Here is a 23,969-nt window from a genome sequence, read left to right as displayed (position 1 = left end):
AGTGCGAAAGCCGGGACGAGTGCTTGGCTGCGGAAACACGTGAGAGACAGCAAGGGCGGGCAGGCCGTCCAGGTCCCCTCGTCTTCTGGCTGGTGAACGCAGGTACAAAGAGCGCTGGCAAAGCTAACGGTCCCGAGCTGGTAGTCTTCCTGCAATCCTGCCGCCGTCCCCCGGCGGAAGCATCGTTAGGAAGAACAAGGAGCATTAATTTCTCCCAGCGCATCCCAGTTGCCCGAGCACCTGTTGGAGAGACGCTGATAGGTTGTGATCATTACTCAGCGCTCGGCAACCACGGCAATTACCAAAGTTTTTTCAGCAAGCAGAAGAGAGGCTGATTAAGGCTGGAAATCCTCTAGACAGATTAAAATCTCAGCGCTTTTTTTTGTATAAATGCATTTGTACATGCACGTGTGTGTGAAAGAGAGAAGGCAGTTTGTTAAATCCTGACTTTATCCTCGTTCAAACGGCTAATTATGCCTCAGAGGATTCGGGGGGGGGGGGTGAAGACTTAACATCCTCTGTCGAGCACGGAGTCTTCCAGACTGCTGGTGTTTTTTATTTTCCATGCATTTAACAGGAGAAGGGGCACAGGTGAGGCATCGACGACGCGGCGGAGCGCACGCGGCGCCGGGTGCCAGGCCCTGGCCGTGTTTACACCGGTGCAAATCCAGGGCCGCTGCACCACCTTTCACTCCAGCATATTCACGTCAGCTTCACAGGTGCGTTTGCAATAAATTCAAGCTGGAGCCGACCGAAAATTTTCTGTCAACCCACCTTCCGTTGGAAAAAAAATGGTTTTTCAAAGAAAAGATTTTTTCCGAAAGAAATTATGTGCTTGCAGAAGGAGGAGCCGTGCAGGCGGCCACGGAGCCGGCCCAGGAGGCGAAAGGCTGGAAGCGCCCACCCAGCAGGGATGCGGCGCTCACGGAAATGTGTCCGATTTCTGTTCTGCTCCATCCTGAGTTGTCTCCGCTCTAAAAGTCCGGTTCTTTTTTACGCCCTACTAACACCCAGCGCCTTGCCTTCTGCTTGCAAAGGTACCTGCCCGCTCGTGGGATATTAAAGCTCAAATCCGCCGGTGAGCCAGCCAAATATCATCGTCCCTGTCAGTAAAGAAAGGACGTTCTGCAAACAGAATAAGGGCAAGAGAAATGACATTAACCTCAGAGATGCGGAAATCCCGGATCAAGGGGAAGAGAGAAGAAAACATATTTCAGAGCAGCAAAAGCAGAGAGTTACCTTCTTGTTATTTTAACCGAGAGTTTAACCAAGTCAGCCTTCCTTTTTGGGGCCTCTTCTGCTTTTCGTTGTCTGAGTCTTTCCCGCGAAGGCCCCTTCGGGCGGTGCGTGCCGGCTGCGCGCTGCCAGCCTGCGACCGTTCCCTGCCCGCTCCTCGTGCTGCCGGGGACTCGCCCGACACGAAACGTGGGCAAACCGGCACCCAGCAATTGCTCCCAGCACATGCGTCCTGCTTACAACAATTTGGACACAACTTTCTCGGAATTCGGCTAAAACTAGCTTAGCTCGGCGCCCAGGCTGCCGCGGGAAGCGCCGGCTCGGCCCCATCCCTGCTCTCTCCTCCTCGGACACTGCGGCGCGGTGGGAGCCGCAGCAGCTCACGCTTCAGCGTCTCGCGAAATTTGTTCGTTCTGGTTATTAATATCACTCAACAACATTTCCTAAGAGCCCTTATCTACCCGTGAAGGTTGTGCTCTATCATTATAACCTAAATCTTCACGGCTTGAAGAAGCTCACGTACCGGCTACGCTCATCAAAAGCGTACGTACGCCGCCAGCCGAAAATGGGTTAAATCCTTTCGCTTCCTTGCCGCACAAGACCACGGCTACAGGCAGCGCGTGAGGCAAGCAGGCACGCTACTTGGGGCGGCTCTAGCCGGGATTTAGTGCGGTGCAGTCCCGTATCCGCGCCGATTCCCGGCTCCCGGCTCCCGCCTGCTGGCTGGCTCCCGCAGCCCGCAGTCCTGGCACGCGCAGCGCCTTGCAATGAGAGCCGGGGTCTTACGTAGGTCACTTGTTTCCCAAGAACAAACGCTACGTGTGTGCGTTTTACCGGGTTTTCAGCACCCGCTGCTCAGCATCGCGTGACAGTTTCCTGCATGATCCTTCAGAGGTGTTTCTGCTATTATTTCTGCTCTTTCTGAGGGTCGATCAAACAAATCAAGACAACTTACAGCACGTTGCTGTGGTCGCGGTGGCTAAGTTATTGGCTGCTTTCTTCCCGTTTTGCCTCAGCAGAATGGAGCACGGCATTATAATTCCGGCTTTTGGGAAGACTCACCCCGTACGCCTGCGGAGCACCCTCCGGACACCGGGCGCTGCTGAGCACAGACAGGAGCCTGGTTGCCTTTGCCTTCACCACACTCCACCTTCAGGCTTTCTCCCACTCTGTCAGTGATGCTCTGGCACGGACCTGGCTAACGTCGATCAGGCTGTTTCTACTCAAACCTCTGGTTTTTCAGAGCTTCCCGTAGCTCCTTGTGGCAGCTTCCCATCCCCAAGGATTGCCTAGCCGTAGGGTGACTGCCTAGCTGCCAGGGAAAGGAGCCCTTTGGGATCCTGCTCCTGGCGTAGGAAGCTACACCAAATCTGGGGCTTCTGCCCGGAGTCGATGCTGTTTGCTGAAAGCATGGTGTATTAGCAAAGCATGAAATGTGTCACAGAGAAAACACGAGGTAACGGGAAAAATTCGCTAGCCGGGGTATTCCTGACCATCTGGCACCAAAGCAGAGATAATACGATGGGTTTTGTAGAGGCATTGGGCTTTATACGCAGCTACACAAAATCCTTTGTGTTCAGAAACGACATTCTGTGGCATGACTACATTTATATTTCATATATTTCATCTGCAAAGACCTGTCTCAGATAGAAATGAGGTCCTTTTAATATTTTTCTGCTTTCCTCCAAGATCCATCTGGCAGCAGTTAGCATGATGAGGATGGATCAGTATTGCATTTGTACTACATGCTGCTTCCAGGTCCAGAACCGTATTAACGCTGAAAGAATAAATCTCTCACGTATCCATCGACAAGAGAGCTTCCAGGGTTTAGTGCTTGAGATTTCCTTTAGTCTCCCCCGAGGGAGTCCATTCCCCAGGAGGACCTGGTAAAAGGGCTACAGCCAACGGTGGTGTTTACACAAATGTGCTGGCTGCTGGAGCAGCGCAGAATATGTCACGTCTAACTTCTGCACGGCAAAGTCTGCTAAACCGCTCTCGTGCTTAGCGTTACGCACGTGCTGGTGGACCTCGCTGCAGCGCACCTAGGCTTTTACCAGCCATCCATCATCTCTGTATTAGGTGTTACACTGGCTTTGGATTTTTACCTTTGAGCTGCTCAATTTATAGATTTTCCTTTGACTAGAGTCTGGTTACACCGCTGGGGTCCTCCAGGCTTTAAAAATTGGTGGCCTTAAGCTTTCATTTTCTAACCCCAGACATAAAATAGAAACCCTGCTTCTAGCACTCCATCACTTCCCTGAAAGTTTCTCTCACTTTTCAGTCAACCAAAATTGAGGCCAAAATAAATACTTCAAGCTGCAGCTTTCAAAAAAACATTCCTCTACTTATTGGTTACACATTGATACCATTGGACAGTTTCCTCCCATGCTTCACATTTACTCTTGGGAAAGAGTCTGTTACAGCAAATACCGAAACTTATGCTTTTATAACCACAGTATAAAGTCCTCCGTCAACATTAGGAATCATTTAATGAGTCTGGCAAAGATCACCCACTTCAACTACTTTGTATCCAGCCAACCAAAATAAATCAGTTATTATGACAAAGGGAATTTCTCTAAAAACAGTATCTCAGGCAGTGACAATGTAGTACTTTTTGAAATAGTGAACTTTTAATTCCCCCGCAGAAGAATGAAGCATTACAAAGTGCCAGCCAAGCTCTTCTGATCCAAACTGATGCATAAATATGACCTGACATTAATCTCCTCCTGCCCTGGAGCAATATAATGGGACACTTTACAAGCAGCGAAAAATTTACATTAGGAAGAATTGTCGGGGTGGGGGGCAGGAAAGGGCCAAAATAGCATGAATCTGATCCAGTTTTTGCAAGGACTGTTTGCATCAAAGAGAATTCAAGAAACTTGACTCTAGCTTTGGGGTTCTTTATTTTATAAACAATGGCTCTTGATTACGGCGGCAAGGTGAGGCAGCGCGCCATTCGATAGGCCACTGCACGGATGAAAGGCTCAGCCTCAAAGCCCTGCAATTTGTAGCGAGATGACTCATTCTTTAAAGGCCTAAACAGAGTTGCATGTTTGCTATGGATGAATTCATCTTTCTCCACCCAAGGAAATGAGCTTTATTCTGGGAATTCACTGGAGAGCGGTTTAAGGCATGGCCGTGTCGCGCAGGCAAGCAAGCCCAGATGCTGCCGCAGCAGCCTTACGCCGGCTTGCCGCCTGGAAGGGCAACCGCTGTTGCTCACACCTCGGGGCGGGAGTTTTGCAAGGATCCACACAAACCCAAACCTCATTGCCCTTCTTCCTGGGCTGGACGCCGTTGGGGACGTGCCAGCTGGGAAGCAGCCGAGTGCTGATTCGGCACCAGCACCGGATCTTCATCCAGACCATGGCCAGTTGCTCTTCCAGCTCCTCAAAGGACTCATATGCCTTACGACAGCAACGAACAGACTGTCGAGACCTGCTTAGATTTGAGAAGGTGTACTCAGCCACGGGCATGCCGGACTGCCAAAGCAGGCTCTGCCAGACAAGGCGGTACAGGAGCACGTGACGCTCCCCAAAAGCCTTTTGGTCTAAACCAAGGTGGTCACCTGGCAGAGCTACACACGCTGCTGCTTCCTTCCCTGTTTAAATGAGCTAGGAACCACTTCTGCTACAAGTATTCCTGTAGGCCTATATCAAATTCAGAATTCAACATGTAGACTTGCTTTTCATGCACAGAGAGCATAGTCTCTCTGTCCTTTATAAAAGGTGAACACAAAAGGAGCATGAGGAACAGCCAAGCGAGTTCACAAAGCAAAGATTTAACTGATTACTCATGATAAATACCTTGCAGTATTCTCTCAGCCCTGGAACAAAGTCCATTAAAAGTGATAATGTATATAAAAGTGCTGTGATGATGTACAGATGGAGGAAAGGCACCAGGATTTAAAGCTCAGATCCTGCTTTCAGAAAATCCATTATCGGCATTTTTTCTGTTTGTCAGAGGATGCCTCTAGTGGATGTCCAGCAGCATGCTGTGCTGTTTTCTCTGTTCAGGCTACAGATCAAAACGTAAGACTTAACCTGGTCAGGGAAGCCCAGCCCTATTGCCCTGTCTTTGCACACTGTTATTTGTGGCTCCTGAATTAATCGGGTCCCGTTCTTTCCACGTAGCTAACCCAGCCGCGCTGGAGCCCAAGACGCCCTCCCGAAAGCCTGCCTTTTCCACCCCATGCACAAGCCAGCCAGACGCAGCCCCTGGTGTGTCCATGTGCCAGGGAAAAGGGAGGACAGGGCGGGAAGCTGGCACGCGCAGAGCCCACCGCCCTCGCGAACAAGCCTTCTCCTAGCCCGCTTTGCAGGGGCAGGGCTGCGTCACGCAGCTGGGACGTGCACCAAGGCTGATGTAAGACCCTGCGACATCTTTGGCTGCCGGTGTGCTCACATGTACACAAGCACGAGTTAGTCTGTTCAGAATTACTGCAGCACGCCAAATAAAAGAAGGCAACTCTTCCCAGATTTCGTTCCCCAGTCCCAGACAGTCGGCCCCATGGTAATACTCACCGAAATCATCCAGTTCCAAGAATTCAGCTGATTTCAGTCATGACAAACGTACAAGGGAAATAATATACAGAAAAAAGTCATAATCATTTCAGGCTCCATTAGGAATAACTAATAAAACTCAGTGTTTGCCAAGTGGAAAATGACTATCTTGACAAGGGAAAAAAACTCTAGTTTTCAACATCACAAAGTGAATTTGGCAGCAGAGAAAACAAAAAAAAAATCCAAAAACAAAATAGCAGACAGAGTTTGAAAAAAAAAACTAGAGGAAGGACTTCTGTTAATAAATGACTTTGCATGGGTTTATCTGGCTTTCTTCATCCAGGCCATTTGTTGTTATGTATAAACCTAAGTAATAATGTATTATATCACACATAAGCACGGTCATTTCACAGAAAGTACATAAAGCACAAGCCCCTGCCTGAAGAGCTTACATTACGTACAGACTCAAAAACCAAACGGGAGCACAAAGTCCACTCACAGCTTCATCCTCTGATCGATGTGAAGCTACTTGCTTGGCTAAGAATGATCCCTAATTCCAAACACAACTTCTTCTTTCCAGTTTACTCAGGGTAGTGATGTTCAAGGGGTTTTTTACTATAATTACACTCTTTGCTTGTAGCAACGGGATCAGACGCTCTGGGAGAATTATTCCTATTAAGGCAGGAAGAACAAATCTGCCCAGCTTGTGGTAAGAAAACATACCCACTCTGAGAAGCTGGTCGACTGAAGTCTGTAGATGTGTGGGCAGTTGGCGTTTAATTCTACATCTCAGCTATTTTTCAATTACCTTTGGCTAACCTCTAATTGAGATCTGAAATTAAAACCAAACAGTATGGAGGAGCTTCATTTGTGAAGATTTGGTCATGCTGTTTACCTTTTTGTTTCATCCAAAAGCTGTTTTAGATCCTTTTATAGCATTTTTTATTATTTGCTTCTCCAAAGTGAATAATTTCTTACCAAAAAATATTTTCTATACTTTAATCCCACACATAGGACCATGCTTTCCATTGGTCTGAGGAAAAAAAATAAATTGATCTGGCTTTCCTTCTGGAAAAGATATTCCTTCAGCAGATTTATATGCTGCATGACAGACTTATTTCTAGAACTTGCCCTTCTTTTCGTCCATAATTAGACTCTTTGCACTGCCACTGGGAAATCCGTATTGGTTACAAATCAGACCTGGCTGGGCAACTTTGTGGTGCTAATGGAAACCATTTGACACAGTCTTTTCTTCCTTTCTACTTTATTTTCCAAAACCTGTACTCGGTCCTCCTTTCAAATGGCATGGTGCATGAGTAGACTCCTCCTGCCACGCTGCCCTGGACTTTCTAGCCTCAACGGGATACGAAATACTATAATGCTGATGTTGCGCTGTGTCACACCAGCAAGCCATAGTGGTAGGGGGGTCAAACACCTTGGCTGTCCTCTGCCATTAATTTCACATCTCGTACATTCAGACCTAGGAGTCTGGTCCTTCCTTCTCCAAGTGCAGAGGTCCTCTGCTTGGGGAAACGCATTGATCTATGCCATGTAAGAAATACCATGTTTTGAGCCTGCCATCCATGCGAGCGGCCACCTTCCTCTCACAGATTCAGGAGACATACGGCGTGAAGTGGAATAAAAGGGTTGTTCAAGCCCAGAGTGCACGCAGTCCATGGGAAAAAGGAAAGAACTCAACTATTTTCCACCCTGAGTAGTGGATTTGATATTACCACCCACAGATCAGCAAAACCTCGCTGTACTGCCACGGCTTTGGGCTTGCTTCCACCCTTCCCTGCAAGGCTCGCGGTGACACTGCAGACCACACCATCCGTCTGGCTTTCCCACAAGCCGCAGTCTGGCCCAGCGCTTCCGACAATCTTGTGTTCATGGGAACCCTGCAAGCCAGCTACCCTTTTGGTACATTTTGACTTGGGAGCATGTCCATTTTCTGTAACGTGCGGTAACAGCGTATATTATTTTTGGATGTCACCACAACTGATCTGTTAGCTGTATTTGATCTTATTTCTAGTGATCTTCCCTCCCTGCGGAGCCTGCATGAAGGAAAGGTCTACTCCCAAACATGACATGTCTCGTGCTCCTACGGTAGGTAGGGGAGGGGAGTGCACAGCGCCTGGCACAGCCTCCCCTAGCCTTGGGGCACGGGGGGTGACGCTAGGGCACCCGGACTTGCAATTCGGAGGAAGGGGATTTGAAAAAAAGACCTTAAGAAACCACTGTAAAAACAATCTGGAGAGCATTAGAAAAGATTTACATCACACGATCTTGTTCCACATACGTCTTTCTGACTATGGCGAGGCAAGAAATACCGTTCCCTCATTATCAAAAACATCTCTGCTTGGGTGTTGCAAAACAAAAGCAAGCACTTTCGCAGCACAGCCAGTTGGCTAATGACACGAGCACCGTTAGAGAGGTTGCTTCTTCTACGTTTTCCTTCGTAGACAAACATATCAACCATATACTTCCACGTGCCTTTTCAACTATTTTTCTCGATGTCCTACCGAACTTACACCCCGTTTTTGTTTGAAGGCCCAACATGAAATCCTGCGTCTGTTGAAACCAGCAGGGGGTTGTTTTTAACTAAAGTTGGTCAAAATTTCATGCCAGTCTTCCTCACAGGAGCACTCATGGAGTACGGTACAGGCTGATAGGAATGAAGGGACTGTGGATTTTCCTGCTGCAGTTTCTATTTAATCAGTATCTGTCTAAACTATCTGTCTAACTGCTTTGAGCTCCACAGTTGCATATTAAAAAAGCCATTCAGTGAATTTCCATTTGGAAATGATTCACATGTAGTTTGCCCAGTTTCGGATGAATTGCGCCACATTTTGAGGACCGGAAGCGGCTTCGCGCTGAGCTAGCTGTGAGGGGGTGGCCGGGCTCGTTATCCAGGCACGGCGTCACACACAGCTGGGCCACACCTCACACCAGCTTGGATCCAGAAGAAATTTAACCATTTTTGGGTAGCAGAGAGCCCATACTCTTATAAATTCTCTTGGATGAGTGCAGGTTGCCTGCAACGCCAGCACCATGATGAGAAATGAGAAGCGGCACCAGGCTGGGCTGGTCCATCACACCCAGCGGGGCACTGGGCGAATAAACCTTGCCGATGGGGGTGAATTCCTGCGGAGCCGGTCAGAGCACTCCCGTGCCAGGGAGGGCTTCTTGTTTTGGCATTGCTTGGTTTTTCCAGTCTTTTCTGTAACCCATGTAAGGGAGTCCCCACAACCCTGGACATGGAGAGCTGACCAGTGGTGAGCGTCGTTTGGGCGCTTGCGCATTTGCCCCCAGTGCAACACAGCTTGGGGAAATCTAAGGGCACTAACGTAAGGAGAAGTCGAACATTAACGTCAGCGTCTCAGGCCGCAGTCGCGAGCGATGCCCAGCACGGCTTATCCAGCGAAGTAACCTACGGTGATGGTCCCCACGCAGGAGCTGTCCCCCGCATCAAGAGCAGTTCGGCTTTGGAGGGATTTTGAAATCAAAAGAAATAAATGAGTTGTTAAGAGAAAAATAGCTTCCCGCATCTCATGGTCAAGTAACGATTTTACAAGAATAGCTGCTCTGCTAAAAATATTCTGCAGCACAGAAGAGCGCCTCGTCTTTGTTTATGTCACAGCGACACGAACACGACCTGAAGGCAAACGCATATCATCGGCGTAAGGAAGACTTGCACATAGCAGCTATGTTTTTAATTCCTAGAGTTCTGAGTCACTCTTAGAAGAACCTTTTGACAAAACGTGCATTTTTCATCATAAAAGTCTCTGAGTATGGGTTTCAGCTCAGAGGAAAGAGGCTGGGTACCTCACTGCTCCAACCCGCTTGCAGGCAGGGCTCGCAACGTGGTGCCACAAGTTACTCCAACCGCTAGCATCCCGCTGGTGCTCTGCAAACCACTGATACCAAATGGCGCTGCGAGAAGCCTCCAGAACAGCGTTCCTGGCCTTTCTGCCCCCTTCGGCACAAACACTACTGAATTTTGGCCAGTTTCTCAGGGACCGTTCCTGGGGAGCTAAATGGCCTGTCTCTTTACCCATGGAACCAGAAGCTCATTATGAAAAGTTGTTTTGATATTCCTGCTGGAAATCCTCACTCAACAACACATTTGATAATCGTACATGGTCCCATAGCTAGATACACTCATGCCCATCTGCTGAGATGGCAATTTGCCCGCTCACCAGATGGTACGCTTGATTCACAAGGGCAGAGGTGCCAAAAAAAAAGATGGATTTAGATGACACTGTTAGTGCCACCTCTTCTGCATTCCCTCTGCAGTGACAGCTCAGACAAATTAGTGCCACTGCAACAAAGAATTCCTCGTTATAAAACATAGGAATTAGAGATGGAAAAGACCTATTAGGTCATCTACTCCGTCTCCTTGCCAATGCCTGATCATCACATTAATCTTCCCAAATGTGAATATCGCCATGGAAGAAAAAAAGACAGACTGCTTCCAGATACTGGTAGTTGCCAAAAACGCAAGCAAGATTTCTGCTTGTGCCTGAGAGAACCATGTGGACCATATGGGGTGTCAAAATATATTACACAAAAGTTCAGCCTGAAGGCAATCTACGTGAGAGGAGGCCCGTGACAGACATAAAAAACGTTCACTTACATGGGAGGATCTAATTGCAACAGTGGAACATAACACATGAGATGTCATCCCGCGCACTTGGGCAGATACGCAAACAATAAATACCTCCATGTGCTTTGAGAGACTTGAAAAAGGGGAATTTCATCAGCAAATTGAATAGCAATCACAAATGTGACATAAATGACTGAAAAGACAGGTCAGCTCCATTTTTCCTTACCCATAATGCTGCAAGACACATTTACTATCATCCCAATGCTCCATCACGATGTTTTAAGAAAAACATATCAGGGCTTTAAACATTTGATGTGGCAAATACTAAGCCACACGATGTCACGCTTCACAGAAAACATGTGTTTTCTTTCCAGTTGAGTTGGAATAGTTTTAACAAACAACCACTGAGCTAATGCAACATCTATTTTAAAAATACAAACTCCCTTTAACTTTTCAAAACTTTACAAATCAAATCCAACTCTGACTTCATGTCTCTCGTCCAATACCAGGGGAACAGCAAAAATACCAGTGGAACTATAGCTACACTGCAGGGTTAATATTCAAAGTGTTGCCAAATGTTCATTTAAAAAAACAGGAAGAAAATGCTGTATAAAATGAGCTCTCCTTAAATGTTTCCCTGAATTGGAAATAATATTAGTTAACATCTCATCATATGACAAAAGACAAGGGTGACATGTTTACCAGCTTTTTCTTTCTTGGCTTTTCCATGAATTGGTTGATTTAGAATTTCATCCTATTTTTTCTCTTTTTGATTCCACTACTAATTCTTAGGGTCATATAAATAATTTAAAAAAGAAAAAGAAAAGACAGCCATTCAGTCAGTGGTTTTCATATGATTTTCAGGTCCTATCTTTCCTTCACAGTTTGCACAAACCGTAATTGATAATCAACCTAATGGGATGGACCTTATGGATTTCAGAGTGTTCAGCAGCTCGGCTCTTGAAATCCCCTGAATATCTCAGTCGTTTACTTCCAAACTGAACATTGGATGAGACTGACAGAGCCCAAACGCGTAAATAAGTGCAAAGGAAGGAGATGAAGCGCTCTTCAAAAGCCACGGCTTCTCTCCGTTGGCTTTCTGAGCAGTACCGCTCCAGGAATGCATAGCTATTTTCGTTGCTCAAAAACTCGAGGTTTTGCTGCTGTGACCGCACCGACGAGGCCTCCCTGTTGACCTTGTTTCTTCCTCTGCAACAGCTAGCCCGAAGCTGAAGGAAGGACTTTGCTCCCCATAAAAAGGCACTGAATGGTGCTAAGTGCCTGCAAACAGCTGTGATTCATCATGTTCTCCATGAGTTGGTGGAGAGTTAAAAACAATTCTTTCTGAATCTGATTATTTTCCATAAATTTTCACTTTACAGTAAAAATGCAGGGCAATAATAAAAAGGCTAGCTGGTTTACTGTCCTCCTGTTGGTTTAGTCTCTTTGCAGAATTTATTCCAGGCATAAGGGTAAAACATCACTGATTTTTTTAAAGAACATCTGGGGAAAGCCACAGAAAGGTTTTGGAGATGAGCACTCAGTCTTTCGTAACGTAATTAGCAGACAGCTCTGCAGACTGCAGGAAAACATCCATGAAGGCAGACAGGGGTTAGGAAGCAAGTATTCTTTAGCTGGTATAGTATTGGGTTTTTTAAAAAAACTGGAGAGCTCTTCACTTTAAAGGAAGAGCAGAACTTCCTTGGTTTGTTCAGCTCGCAGACAAATCACCATTAAAACCTGTGGCTGAGACGGCGCTGCTCAGAAAGCCCCCCGCCAGCATCCCGCTTTGCTCCGTGAATCCCTGCTTTCCGTTACGCTGCCCATTTCCCTCCCATTTCACGGGGGGCCCCAGGGTAGGGACCACTTAGCAGGGATAAAGCCGGCAGCATCTGGCCCATAAGGAACCTGCTCTACAAGCCAAAGCTGCGAGGGTCCCTGCAACGACCCGACTGCGAGACAAGACTCAGCTCCTAAGAGTGTCCTAACCTATTACCCGCAAATGCAATACGAGTCCATTAAGGACACAGAGAAATTGCTCTGCAATTGCATTCTCTGGCCCTTATCTAGTACAACTATCATCCCAGTGACTACTGGGAATAAAGGTAGTTATTGTTCCATAGCTGCTAAAATGAACAGCGCACTGAATGCAGCGAATTTCTTTGTTTGGGTTTTTTTCCCCCCGTAAGGGAAGCTACCTCTCCGCCAGCGATCGATCTGTGGGTCCTGAGTGCTCCCTGGCTGGCTGCTGCTGAGACACACTGAATGGGTTGCTGTTCTCATGGTCCTTTCTTATTTTTTACGCTATGTCACTCCTGGAACTGCATTGATATGAAATGTCAGTCGGTAATCATTTACAAAAGCGAGTAAGGAGGCTGCTCGTTTCGTGCCTTGGAAAAGGAGACAATGAAGATGAGCAGCCTTTTCTTTTTCTTTTTTTTTTCCTTTCATGAGCAATAAGCAGGAATATCAAAACTGAAGTCCCTTCAAAGAACTGCAAGTTTCCAAAACAATAGCTAAAAAAGAGATTTAAGAGCACAATAAAACATTGTAGCCATTGGGTTTGGAAGCAGGAAGAGTCCTTTCATTTTAGCAGCATGCCCTATGGGAATAAAGGTTTATATGAGCAATTAGGATCTCACCAAGATAAATAAGGATAAGAAAAGGGAAAATGCATCCTATATCCCAGTGCACAAAGTGAGCATTACCCAGAAAAAAGGAACTGTCATCTAATGTACGGATAAGCTAAAGCAGAGGCAAGCTTTTTATTCAAAAGAATTGAGACGCTTACCTTGCTTCTCTGAAATGTGTATTCGCAATTCGCAATAGTCACTATTCAGCCTCGAAGCCCATATACCATCCAGCCCTGCAGCTGGGGTTCATTCTTAACACATCACAGGGTCCCAGATGATGCCTGAAGGTCACCTTGGAGTCTGCACATTGCCAGCTGACCCTTGCTGATCTAATAGGGTTTTTCTGGATAAATCTGGATTAAAAAGAAATTATTTAGAAAAAAGTTTCTTTTTTCCTATTTAGGCCAATTTTTTACCTTTTCTGTTAAAATTTTGCCCCTTGTTCTTAGCCTGAATTTGTCTTTCCAATCACTGGATCTCATGCCATTTCCCACTGGACTTCAGAAATCTCTTCCATTTGGTACCATCCTGAACCATTCCCAATTCATCTCTAAATGCATGCTTTGCGGAACCAAAGAGATCAGTTTTGTTGATTACGTTTCTGAAGCCTGCAGTTATTTTTAGAATTCTCTTCAAGGCCGAATGAGGCTTTGAAGGAGTAAATAAACTCAAAGACCTTTTAATGAGGGAAGCAACTCCTGCCACTCTTACTGCAGGTGGAAGCAGCGACCTTTCCTTTATCCAAGGTTGAAGAACGCAAGCCAGTGAGATGATTCATGTTCATGTTGTCCCATGGTCCTTACCTTTCATTTAGGCCGTGTCTGCATAGCACAGGCCCTGGCAGGAGCTACCTGCTCTGCTCCCTGACCCCAGCTCAAAGTGCGTTTCCAGCTGACGGCAAAGACCTTGGGTGGGCTTCGTCCTCTGCAGGTACCTCCATTCTCCCCACAGACTATAGAAAGGCTGGAGTGGCATTTCTGTTAGGTGCCTGGACTAGGCCTCATAGCGCCTAAAGCTAAGATATTCACCATTTCTGGTGAATATCTGGACTATGCTGTGCGTTTCTCACAAACAAGGCAGGACAAAACAAAGCTAAAGCTTTAAACCTTGAATTTCTTCAAGGTTTTTCTGCAGAAGGTATTTTTGCAGTAACAGGCATCATTCCATTTCTATGCTTTGCTATTACTATTGAACACAGGGTACGGAAATCAAGGAGAAGAGCGTGAAATGAAGTTGCATTGCTTAAAAGAGCTTGATTGATATGAAGTAAAGCATTTCCCCTTGAATTCACAAAGTGAAGCTCGCATTTTTAAATCAACACTCGTCTTTATGAAAACAAGTAATTATTCTTTCATTGAAGCCAGAGTCAAAGTCTGGCAAATTACTAAAGTTAGAAAAATGCAAATGTTACATTAGTCTGGAAGACCACAGTTATGTTTCATTAACTCAGACTCTTTTCGTACATGCATAATGCATTTTCCCTGTTTATTTTTTGTGGTTAACTGGAAGCAAAGGTCTACACCAGCCCGTTGCTTCAACAGAAAGACGATAGCCGACATGAGGAACGGCCCGGGATGTCAGCCGGCATGGCGCGCGCCTCCAGCCCCAAGCAGCGCGCACGCCGCGTGCAAGGCTCCGTGTCACGCGCAGGGTTCGAGCTGCTGCTTCTGTTTTCCCGGCGGCAACCCGAAGCCTCGCAGAGGGCGAGCTCCGAGGGGGTCGGGCCGAAACCCGCGGAGGAAACGCGGCGGGGAGGCTTCCCCCGCCCTGCCGGGCTCCCAGCCAGATCCGGAGCGGTGGAGAGGGAGGACGCGGCGGCGTTCCCTGGGGACGCTGCAGTCGCTCCTTGCACGAGGCACCGCTGCTTTCCAGAGGCGACTGCGCTTGTCCGAGGCAGCGAAAGGAAACAGCAGCCTGCCCCATCCGTGCATGCTCTGCGGGCGAAAGGAGAGGCTTGGATGGGGGTCCCCTGCTAGGGACGGGCCAGGTGGCAATAGGCCCCTGCGCCGCAGCTAGCGTGCAGCGTGCCGCTGAATCCCCAACAGCTTGTTACCGCCGGGCTGGTCCTACACCCCCGCGGTGCTGAGTCGAGCGGGCTGGTAAAATGAAGACAGATGGCGGCAAGCCTCTCTTCCAGGCCTCGTGAGTCACAGCCCATTCACTGCGATTCTTCGTACCAGACACGCTCCTTCCCAGTTTTTTACTTAACGTGGAAGGCGCGCATGAATACAGCCCCTGAGCTGCCTCCCACGGTGCATCTGCAGAGACCTCCTCCACGGCCGGCTAACGGAGCAGCTTCGCTCCACGCGCCACCTCACATCCTCCAGGCGCGGGAAAGCGGCCGTGAGGCTGGGAGCCCGGCAGACCCAGAGGGACACAGCAGTCAGCTCACGGGCTTGCCGCAAGGCTTCGTCAAGGGAGGCTCGTTAAATGCCTCGAGACCTTCAGATGGTGCACGCGCAGAGCCCCGTGCACCGGGAGAGGCACAGCGCTCTGGGCTCCCTGGCCGAGCCCCGGGGGTCCCTGGACCCTCTTCGACCTCCAGCTAGTCCATTGCTGGACCTCGGTATGTGCCTGCTCAATGCAAGGCCGTAGAGGTGAGATCCTGGGGTTACGTGCAAACTCCGGGCTGCAACTCCGACCCGCTGCAGCCATTTAAAAATATTCTTTGAAGTATGCACTTGATCTGAATGCTGCCTGTCATGCTTGATTTATCTGGCTCATTCCATAAATAGTCAGTCAATCCCTTTCCTTGCAAACAATAGCAAGTTTATTGCGGGCTGAGCGACTTCCTGCTTTATCCCACGATAAACAGCAGTTTGGCACCGGCGTCGCTGTAGAAAGCTCTGCAGGGCTGCCAAGGGCTCTGACACTTGCACCCACGGTCGCAGGGAGTTCAGCGCGGCCTCGCGGTTCCCCTTCCCCGAGCAGCCTTGGAATTCTGCAAGATCGGAAAACTTTGGATGCACAATTAAGAGAAGGTGCTTTCTGGGGCCTGCAGGGCTGGTGAGAGCCCTGACGCACGGGAAAAGGAAGGGGAGCAGAAACGTGGCATCAGCATCAGCATACTCACGACTTCTGGGATGAGAATGATACTACTGGCTTTAGGAGGTTATGATTAAAGAGCAAAAATACAAAAAATGTTGAGTTTTTTATTTTCCTTCAGCACTGTGTTTATTTTCCTTTTGTTCATGTTTTCAAGCTTTCTTCTACCACCATGAGAACACGAAACTTTTAGGTGAAGTTAAGCCTGGGTGGCCTTGCCTCTCCCAAGAGCTGCCAGCGTCCTGGAGCTCGACTGTCCACACCAAAGGCACTTGCGTTTCCTTGCTTGGACCAATTATTGCTGCTTTATAGCAAGGCAAAATAAGCTTCTCTGTGGATGTACTGAACTATAATTGCCCCTGCACAAATCCTGTTCCAGACTTTATCACTAATTTAATGTAACTCCAGTCAGTTTAGCTCGTAACATCAGCAATCCAAAGCGATGCTACCTGGGAGCAATAAAATGCGGTTTCCCTATTCTCAGTGGGAGTAAAGAAGCAAAATCAAAAGACTGAATGCATTTCCCTTATGACAGCGCAGAGGTGTGTAAAAGCAGCGGTGTTTTCCGTGGGCGTGCTCATTCCCTGGGAGCCCTCCGGAGCAGCGCTGCCAGCTCCTGCGGGCTGGGAGCTGCTGCTCCAGCCGCTGCTGTCGCTCTGCTCCGTATGCAACTCCCACAGCGAGAACCCAATTTGTCAGGGATGCTCGGTTAGAAAGTGTGGTATTACACAATTTTTCATTATTATTAGAGCACCTGCCCCAGCGCAATGAGCATTGCACTGGCTCCTGTGGGTGCTGACATGACGTGAAATATAGCCCTGTGTTGAAACGCAATGCGTTAGAAACCACTATCCCAAAATCGAACATCAGGTAGGCTTTCTATCAAATTGCCTAAGCCTGGTCCAGACAGACTTGCTTGTCTGTAAGACAGAAAAGCCTGATAAGGAAGCAGGAGGTGCTGACCTGAAATTACCCATCAAAGACAAAGGCTACTTGTATATTAGTGAATCTCCATGCCAAGGTTTTAAATATCACATATCTGTGCACCTAGGAAGAATCTACAGCAAGAATAACAGGCAGAGATGTTTGAAATGTTAGCAAAACAAAATGCATCTTGTTTCAAGTTTCATTTAAACAAACTTGAAATCCATAAGAATAGCTGCAGTCAAAAGTTGCAGAATGATTCTTTAAATTGTTGCCACTTTATTTGTTAATTTTTACCTACTGTTTACATAGGGGTTTTAGTGTCTTTCAGGCCAAAAAAACAGACAGGGCAAGTCAGTTTATAAGCCTTCTTTTTAGAGCCAAGCTAACATTTTTAATAATGGTGATGATGTGCAAATGAAGAAACTAAAGAAAGAGAGCTTGGCTGCTCTCAGGACAAATGAAAAGGTAAGTGAAAAGAGCTTAACTCTGAAGCACAGAAATTTGAATGAGTTAAAAAAGAAAAATCAAAATAAACCAAGTCTAAGCTGCTGACTCTTGCGAGTTGGAGGTTAAGGCCAGCGAGTTGCCTCTCTCTCAGTAGCATAACGCCATTTCACGTGTAACCAAATTAAGTTCTGGGTTTAAAAGAGAACCTGAGAGTGACAAAGCTCATCTTATTAGAAAGTTTGCAAAACTTAGTGAAAAAACATATAAATAAAAGTAAATGTCATCTAACCTTGGCAGGAAAGAACCACAGAGCCTCAAATGTAACAGAAAAAAAAAAAAATCAGTGCTGCCCATTTAAAAGAAACTGAGGCAAAAAATAAGTCACGCAAATGAGAGCAGCTTTACAGCAGATTTGTCGGTGGCCTTCCCTTCCACACGTCCAGGCTGGCCAGAGCAGCACTCCCGTGGCGAAAGCTGTGAAAGTCATTAATCTTCATGCCCACCTCAGTTGATATCTAGGGCAAAGCACCACCAAATGTTTTACTGGACAACCCCCTTCAGCACTTACCAGCTTGTCAAGCTATTTATATCCCCAGATCTTTCTTCTTTCTTTCCTGCCTGCAGCGAAGGTCGGTGTTACTGGGGTCATCTAGCACGGCACGGCTGCCTCCCGCGGTGCGGACGGCGCGCGTCTGGGTGGCTGGAGAAACCTCGTCCGCACGGCGGTGATGAAACCCCGGGGAGACCCGTCACACGTTTCACTCGGGCTGCCCGCATACCTGCGGCTGAAAAGAAACACAGCACCCCGGTAGGGAGGAACTGGCTACGCTTCGCTCAGATTTTACAGGACAGCGGTTTCAGATGTGCTGCACTTAGGAGCTCTGGCTTTTTACTACCCGTCAGGTTTTTTGCTTTACTTCTAAGATGGGAAAATTGTGATGAACTGACTGAAAGCTTTCAAAAGAATCCCACTGCTGAAAGCGAATTCTTGCCTGAGTGCATTTTTACTGCTAAACTCTTATAAACCTTGGTAAAAAAAGCCCAGAAGTCATCTTCTATGCATTTGAAAAAAACCAGCGAATTCAAACAGAATTCAATAGTATTTCACTTGCACACCGAAACAGGAATGTTGAAGGTGGTTAATTTTTATTTACAAAGGTTGCCTGTTCCTGAGGCAGCCCTCACGTCTCTGGTGCAGAGCCACTCACCCAGCTAACCAGAACACAGAATCCCAGAACGGTTGAGGTTGGCAGGGACCTCTGGAGATCATCTAGTCCAAGCCCCCTGCTCAAGCAGGGTCACCTAGGGCATATTGCACAGGACTGTGTCCAGGCGGGTTTTGAATATCTCCAGAGAAGGAGACTCCACAACCTCTCTGGGCAACCTGTTCCTGTGCTCAGTCACCCTCACAGTGAAGAAGTTTTTCCTCATGTTCAGATGGAAGTGTCTGTGTTTCAGTTTGTGCCCGTTGCCTCGCGTCCTGTCGCTCGGCACCACTGAAGAGAGTCTGGCCCCATCCTCTTTTACATCCTCCCTCCAGATACTTGTACACATTGATAAGATCCCCCCTCAGCCTTCTCTTCTCCAGGCTCAACAGGCCCAGCTCGCTCAGCCTCTCCTCATATGAGAGATGCTCCAGTCCCCTAATCAGCTTAGTAGCTCTTTGCTGGACTCGCTCCAGTAGCTCCATGTCTCTCTTGTACTGGGGAGCCCAGAACTGGACACAGTACTCCAGATGTGGCCTCACCAGGGCTGAGGAGAGGGGGAGGATCACCTCCCTCGACCTGCTGGCAACACTCTTCCTAATGCACCCCAGGATACCTTTGGTCTTCTTGGCCACAAGGGCACATTGCTGCCTCATGGTCAACTTGGTGTCCACCAGGACCCCCAGGTCCTTCTCCACAGAGCTGCTTTCCAGCAGGTCAGCCCCCAGTCTGTACTGCTGCATGGGGTTATTCCTCCCTAGGTGCAGGACCCTGCACTTCCCTTTCCTGAGCTCCATGAGGTTCCTCTCTGCCCATCTCTCCAGCCTGTGGAGGTCCCTCTGAGTGGCAGCACAGCCCTCTGGTGTATCTGCCACTCCTCCCAGTTTTGTATCGTCAGCAGACTTGCTGAGGGTGCACTCTGCCCCTTCATCCAGGTCACTGATGAAGAAGTTGAACAAGATTGGACCCAGTACTGACCCCCTGAGGGACACCGCTATCTACAGGCCTCCAACTAGACTCTGTACCACTGATCACAACCCTCTGAGCTCTGCCTTTCAGCCAGTTCTCAATCCACCTCACTGTCCACTCATCTAACCCACACTTCCTGAGCTTGTCTATGAGGATGTTATGGGAGACAGTGTCAAAAGCCTTGCTGAAGTCTAGGTAGACAACATCCACTGCTCTCCCCTCATCTACCAAGGCAGTCATTCCATCACAGAAGGCTATCAGATTGGTTAAGCATGATTTCCCCTTGGTGAATACATGCTGACTACTCCTGATCACCTTCTTTTCCTCCCCATGCTTGGAGATGGCATCCAGGATGAGCTGCTCCATCACCTTTCCAGGGACTGAGGTGAGGCTGACTGGCCTGTAGTTCCCTGGGTCCTCCTTCTTGCCCTTTTGAAGACTGCAGTGACATTGGTTTTCTTTCAGTCCTCAGCCACCTTTCCCGATCTCCATGACCTTTCAAAGATGATCGACAGTGGCCTAGCAATGACATCCATCAGCTCCCTCAGTCTGCTTTTGTTATTGAAATATTTTTTCACCTAAACAAGAGCAAAGCTGCCTTTCCAGGGGCCAAGGCTGTTGAGATTTTTAGCAGACCACGCTCTCCAGAGGCTTTTCTCATGGGCCAGGTAGGTGCTGTGCTACCGGGACATGCTGCCCGTCGCTCGCCCAGGACATCATTGCAGCACCAAGGATGTTGCCAGAGCTAAGCAATGCTGTTTGCGCTGTGGCAGCATTATAAACCATTTAGCTAAGGGCCATTTAAAGCCCTGACCGCTTTAATCCTGGCCAGCCTGTCCCTGCCAGTGCTGTGTCCTCTGCTGCACCTCCAGGTCCTCCTTTGATCCCAGTTGTTCTTCTGAGCTATAAAAATACTCTCTGTAGACTGGTAATAGCTGCACTTTGACAATTCAGGTTTAATATGCTCAGGAGAGAGTCTGAGAGGTTAAAAGCTGAACGCATGCTTTTATGGGAGCAGATACACTCCAGGCAAAAGCATGTCTGAGTCTGTCGGAGAAGGGGAAGAAAAGGAATAAGCACATTGCAAGGAGAAAGACAGAATCAGGCCAGAAGTGGCAGCCTGGGACACAAGCCCTGGAGACACGTCTTCAAAAGCAAATACCACTTGCAGCTGGAAAGGCTGCGGCAGCTAAAGGGAAGGAGCAGGTTGCTGGATGGGAGCACAGCTCCAAAGGCACTGGGCTTACAAGTGTGGTTTCTCCTGACTCAGGGCCAATGGAGCACACGCGTTTCTCAGAAGCTAAGTGAGAGGACAAAAGGCCAGACTATGGTCCAGCTGTCGGTGGGTACACGAAATCAGTTTACTCCTTAGAATGACTTTTCACATTTTCCAAACTCCATATAATAATTCTGGAGATAGGCGGCTGAAAAAGCAGCCAATGTATTCAGCACCGGTGATTAAAAAAGAGAACCTAGAACATACGTGCACACACTTGCAACATAAGGTCTGAAGATTTATAAAAAAGGGGATTAGAAAATTACTTTTGGACCTAAGAGGAGGAGAGAAATGCTCCAAGCTCCAAGTATTGCCTATTTAATATCTCATCTGATATTTTAAGGCAGCTCATAACTTGCAGACTCATTTGGACTGTCCACCCCTCTGGGTGCAGGTTAAACAAAACGGCAGGAGAAACTACGGGAGCACTTCAAGTTACCTCCTAAACCAAGGGACTACTTGCTGCGAGAGTTCGTCGGTGCAAGCTCTACTCAGTGTATTTTGCTCCAGGTTATTCAACCCTCTGATATCCAGGGAGCATTGTGGCACATCCAATTATAACTTAAAGAAATTTATAGTATTAGCCTTCACTTTCTGAATTAGCTCTCACCAGTCTAAAGCTACAGATGAGTTTTTCTCAGACAATGGGACAAAGTCATTCTCCTTACGGATGGGAAACAAAAGGAAAGAAAATCACCCACTACTGCATTCAACAAGTACCGATGTGCCCGTCTCAGAAAGCAGCATTTAGCGCTGTGAAAGAAGACTGATGCCTTCAGCTACCACAAGGAAGAAATAATCTGGTCAGATATATTTGAGAAAGATTTCCAGCAACAGAAGTCAGTCATTCCTTTGATGGATTGATTGAAGTAATTAGAATAAGCGCCACAAAACGTGGGAAAATACTGAGACCCTCCAAGCATCCTGCATATCTGGACCTCTTCGTCTGTCAGACTTAACCTTTGCGTTCAAATGTCAAAGTACGCACTGTCGTTTCACCGTCATTTTAGAAGTCTTGCCGCCTACCTGCTGCACGGTTTCATGACCATTATAGCAGATGCTGCACTTGCACTTGCTCTTGCTTCTCTTTCAAAGCTTCGCTCGCCGGTGGAAATAGGATAGCTTTTTTTCCCTTGCAGAAAGGTTCAAATAAAGTGATGGATTACCTGCGTTTGGAAGGCTTACGAACGTGCTGCATCAGTCAGGTTTCTTCAGTGATCTTGACACGCTTCACACAACTTTGTGTGCTTATAAATGAGCCCATTGACGTTAGCCTGAAGGTGAGGAAGGACTTCTGCAGAAATAACCCAGGGAATAAAGAGCTAAGTATAGGGAAAAAAATCTTAGATAAAATTTTAATCATATTTACAATAAATTAAGAGCAGGTGAGGGTTGCACTGAACTTTGTCCGTATGACATTATACTAAAATGAAGCCATCACACAAGTGTCCTTTTAATGCTTAAATATTTTACTGGTTTTATGAGAAAAATGTACAAAATCAGGAAAAGTAGAAATGTAATGCTTACAAAATTAAATACATATGGGAAATATAAAAGAACCAGACTGAATAATAAACTGTGTACTCTAGGATTAGCTCTAATTGTGCAGAGACACTGGCCATATGTGTCGAAAAATGAAGACCATATTTGATCAGAGCTCTTTGGTCTGTTCTGATTTTATAGGCTACTCCAACCATCACAAGCCACATAATTAACTGAGAAAATATAGCCTATATTTTAAAGCACATTGTTTCATTGTCAGTTCATTTATGAGGTGAAATGGTAAATTCGTTAGAATTTACAGATTCCACTACCAATATTTACCAAGACAAGATGAAAGAAGTTCAGTCACTAACCATAGAAGCCAAGATATTTTTGAAATGACTTAATTGCAAATACTTTCCTTTGGGGATCCACTTCATGAGACATCTTAAAGGGGATTTGTTTTCCAAATGTGTTGAGCATTTAATTTCTAAAATAACATTTCTCACCCTTGGCACTCAAAGTGATGAGTCACTTGTCAAATCTTGGCCCACACTGCAAAATGCCGCAGGAAATAACTGCTTAAGAGTGTTTGTAAAAGAGAAAAGGCCAAGGAAGTGGCCACAATTTGAAAGAAGATCATCCTTTTTTTTTTTTTTATTCAGTTCTTTGTTGTGTAAAGTGACGTATGGAGCCCCAGCTTCCAAAGCTAATTTCAAATAAAGAGGAACCAAAATTTAACCCAATGGTTTCAATAACTCACAATGCTGTAAATAGTCCAGCAGCATTTTAGCATTTGAAGGTTTGGGCAAGTGTGGGAGTAGTGCTCCCTAAGAGCAGGAGACGGGGAAACACTGCTGTTAAACGATACCCAGACCCCTCCTGGCCCACCAGTTCCCCGCATCCCCAGGTACAAACTGTGTTTTTTGGATGATCCTGTTATTCGCTGTGTTTCCCCACCAATATAAGACCATCGCTCACATACCAAAAAGTGGAAAAAGTGAATCTCGTGAAGGATGTTCTTCAGGACATGTCCCACCAGCCACCCCAGAACTGCGAAATCCCCTATGACAACTTTACTGGAAGAGTCATTGCATCTGATCATTGCACAGTGAATACTTTTTCTTCGTGCTTTCCTTCATGCTACTATTTTTTCCAAAACTAAATAAGGGAAAAAGTAAATAAATATATTTACTTTAAAGCATGAAGAATCTCTCAAGAAGTCTGAAGCTTCAGTAAAACAGGTTCATTGCTTCAAATGCCAGAATGGACAGAACCTTACATTAATATGAAATAATAACCTAGAGCATAGACTGTATATAGTATAAAACACACAAAAAATTGGAGCTGGAAACTCAGCAGGACATAGAGCGAAGGTCACCTCCAAGCTGTTGACAGCAAAGGTTAGCAAGCCGATCGGCAGCAGCTGGGGATACTCAAATCAGTCTTTTTGAACAAGTAAGGTGAACTCTATCAATACAATTACCATTGCCATGAGTTGCATATATGCATATGAAAGGAGAAAAATATAAAGGTGAGGGCTGAGACTAGTCGAGGAATCCGCGGAAGATGGAAAGCAAGAGAGTGGTGGTGGTTCGGACTTTGGGGGCTGCTGCCGCAGCACCGTGCCCCAGCCAGGGT

At 46.9% G+C, this 23,969-nt stretch overlaps 1 long non-coding RNA gene across 2 annotated transcripts in view; it reads right to left on the bottom strand.

Moving 5' to 3' along the window:
- Positions 1-13,153: 13,153 nt before the first annotated feature.
- LOC106496638 (uncharacterized) overlaps positions 13,154-23,969 on the bottom strand; it is a 90,117-nt gene continuing 79,301 nt past the window's right edge. Inside the window, exons 4-6 of one of the 2 annotated variants that reach the window (XR_010884615.1) lie at positions 22,013-22,140; positions 17,965-18,181; positions 13,154-13,330 (exon numbers count right to left, since the gene is read on the bottom strand). This is a non-coding gene — a long non-coding RNA (uncharacterized lncRNA). Of the gene's footprint in view, positions 13,331-17,655; positions 17,871-17,964; positions 18,182-22,012; positions 22,141-23,969 lie in introns of those variants that run through there. The other variant, XR_010884614.1, reaches the window with a different exon arrangement.

The sequence above is a fragment of the Apteryx mantelli genome, chromosome 6 (assembly GCF_036417845.1).
Source record: "Apteryx mantelli isolate bAptMan1 chromosome 6, bAptMan1.hap1, whole genome shotgun sequence".
In the NCBI taxonomy this organism is placed as follows: domain Eukaryota; kingdom Metazoa; phylum Chordata; class Aves; order Apterygiformes; family Apterygidae; genus Apteryx; species Apteryx mantelli.
Note: the sequence above shows the minus strand (reverse complement) of the source record. Positions and strands in the feature narration are given on the sequence as shown.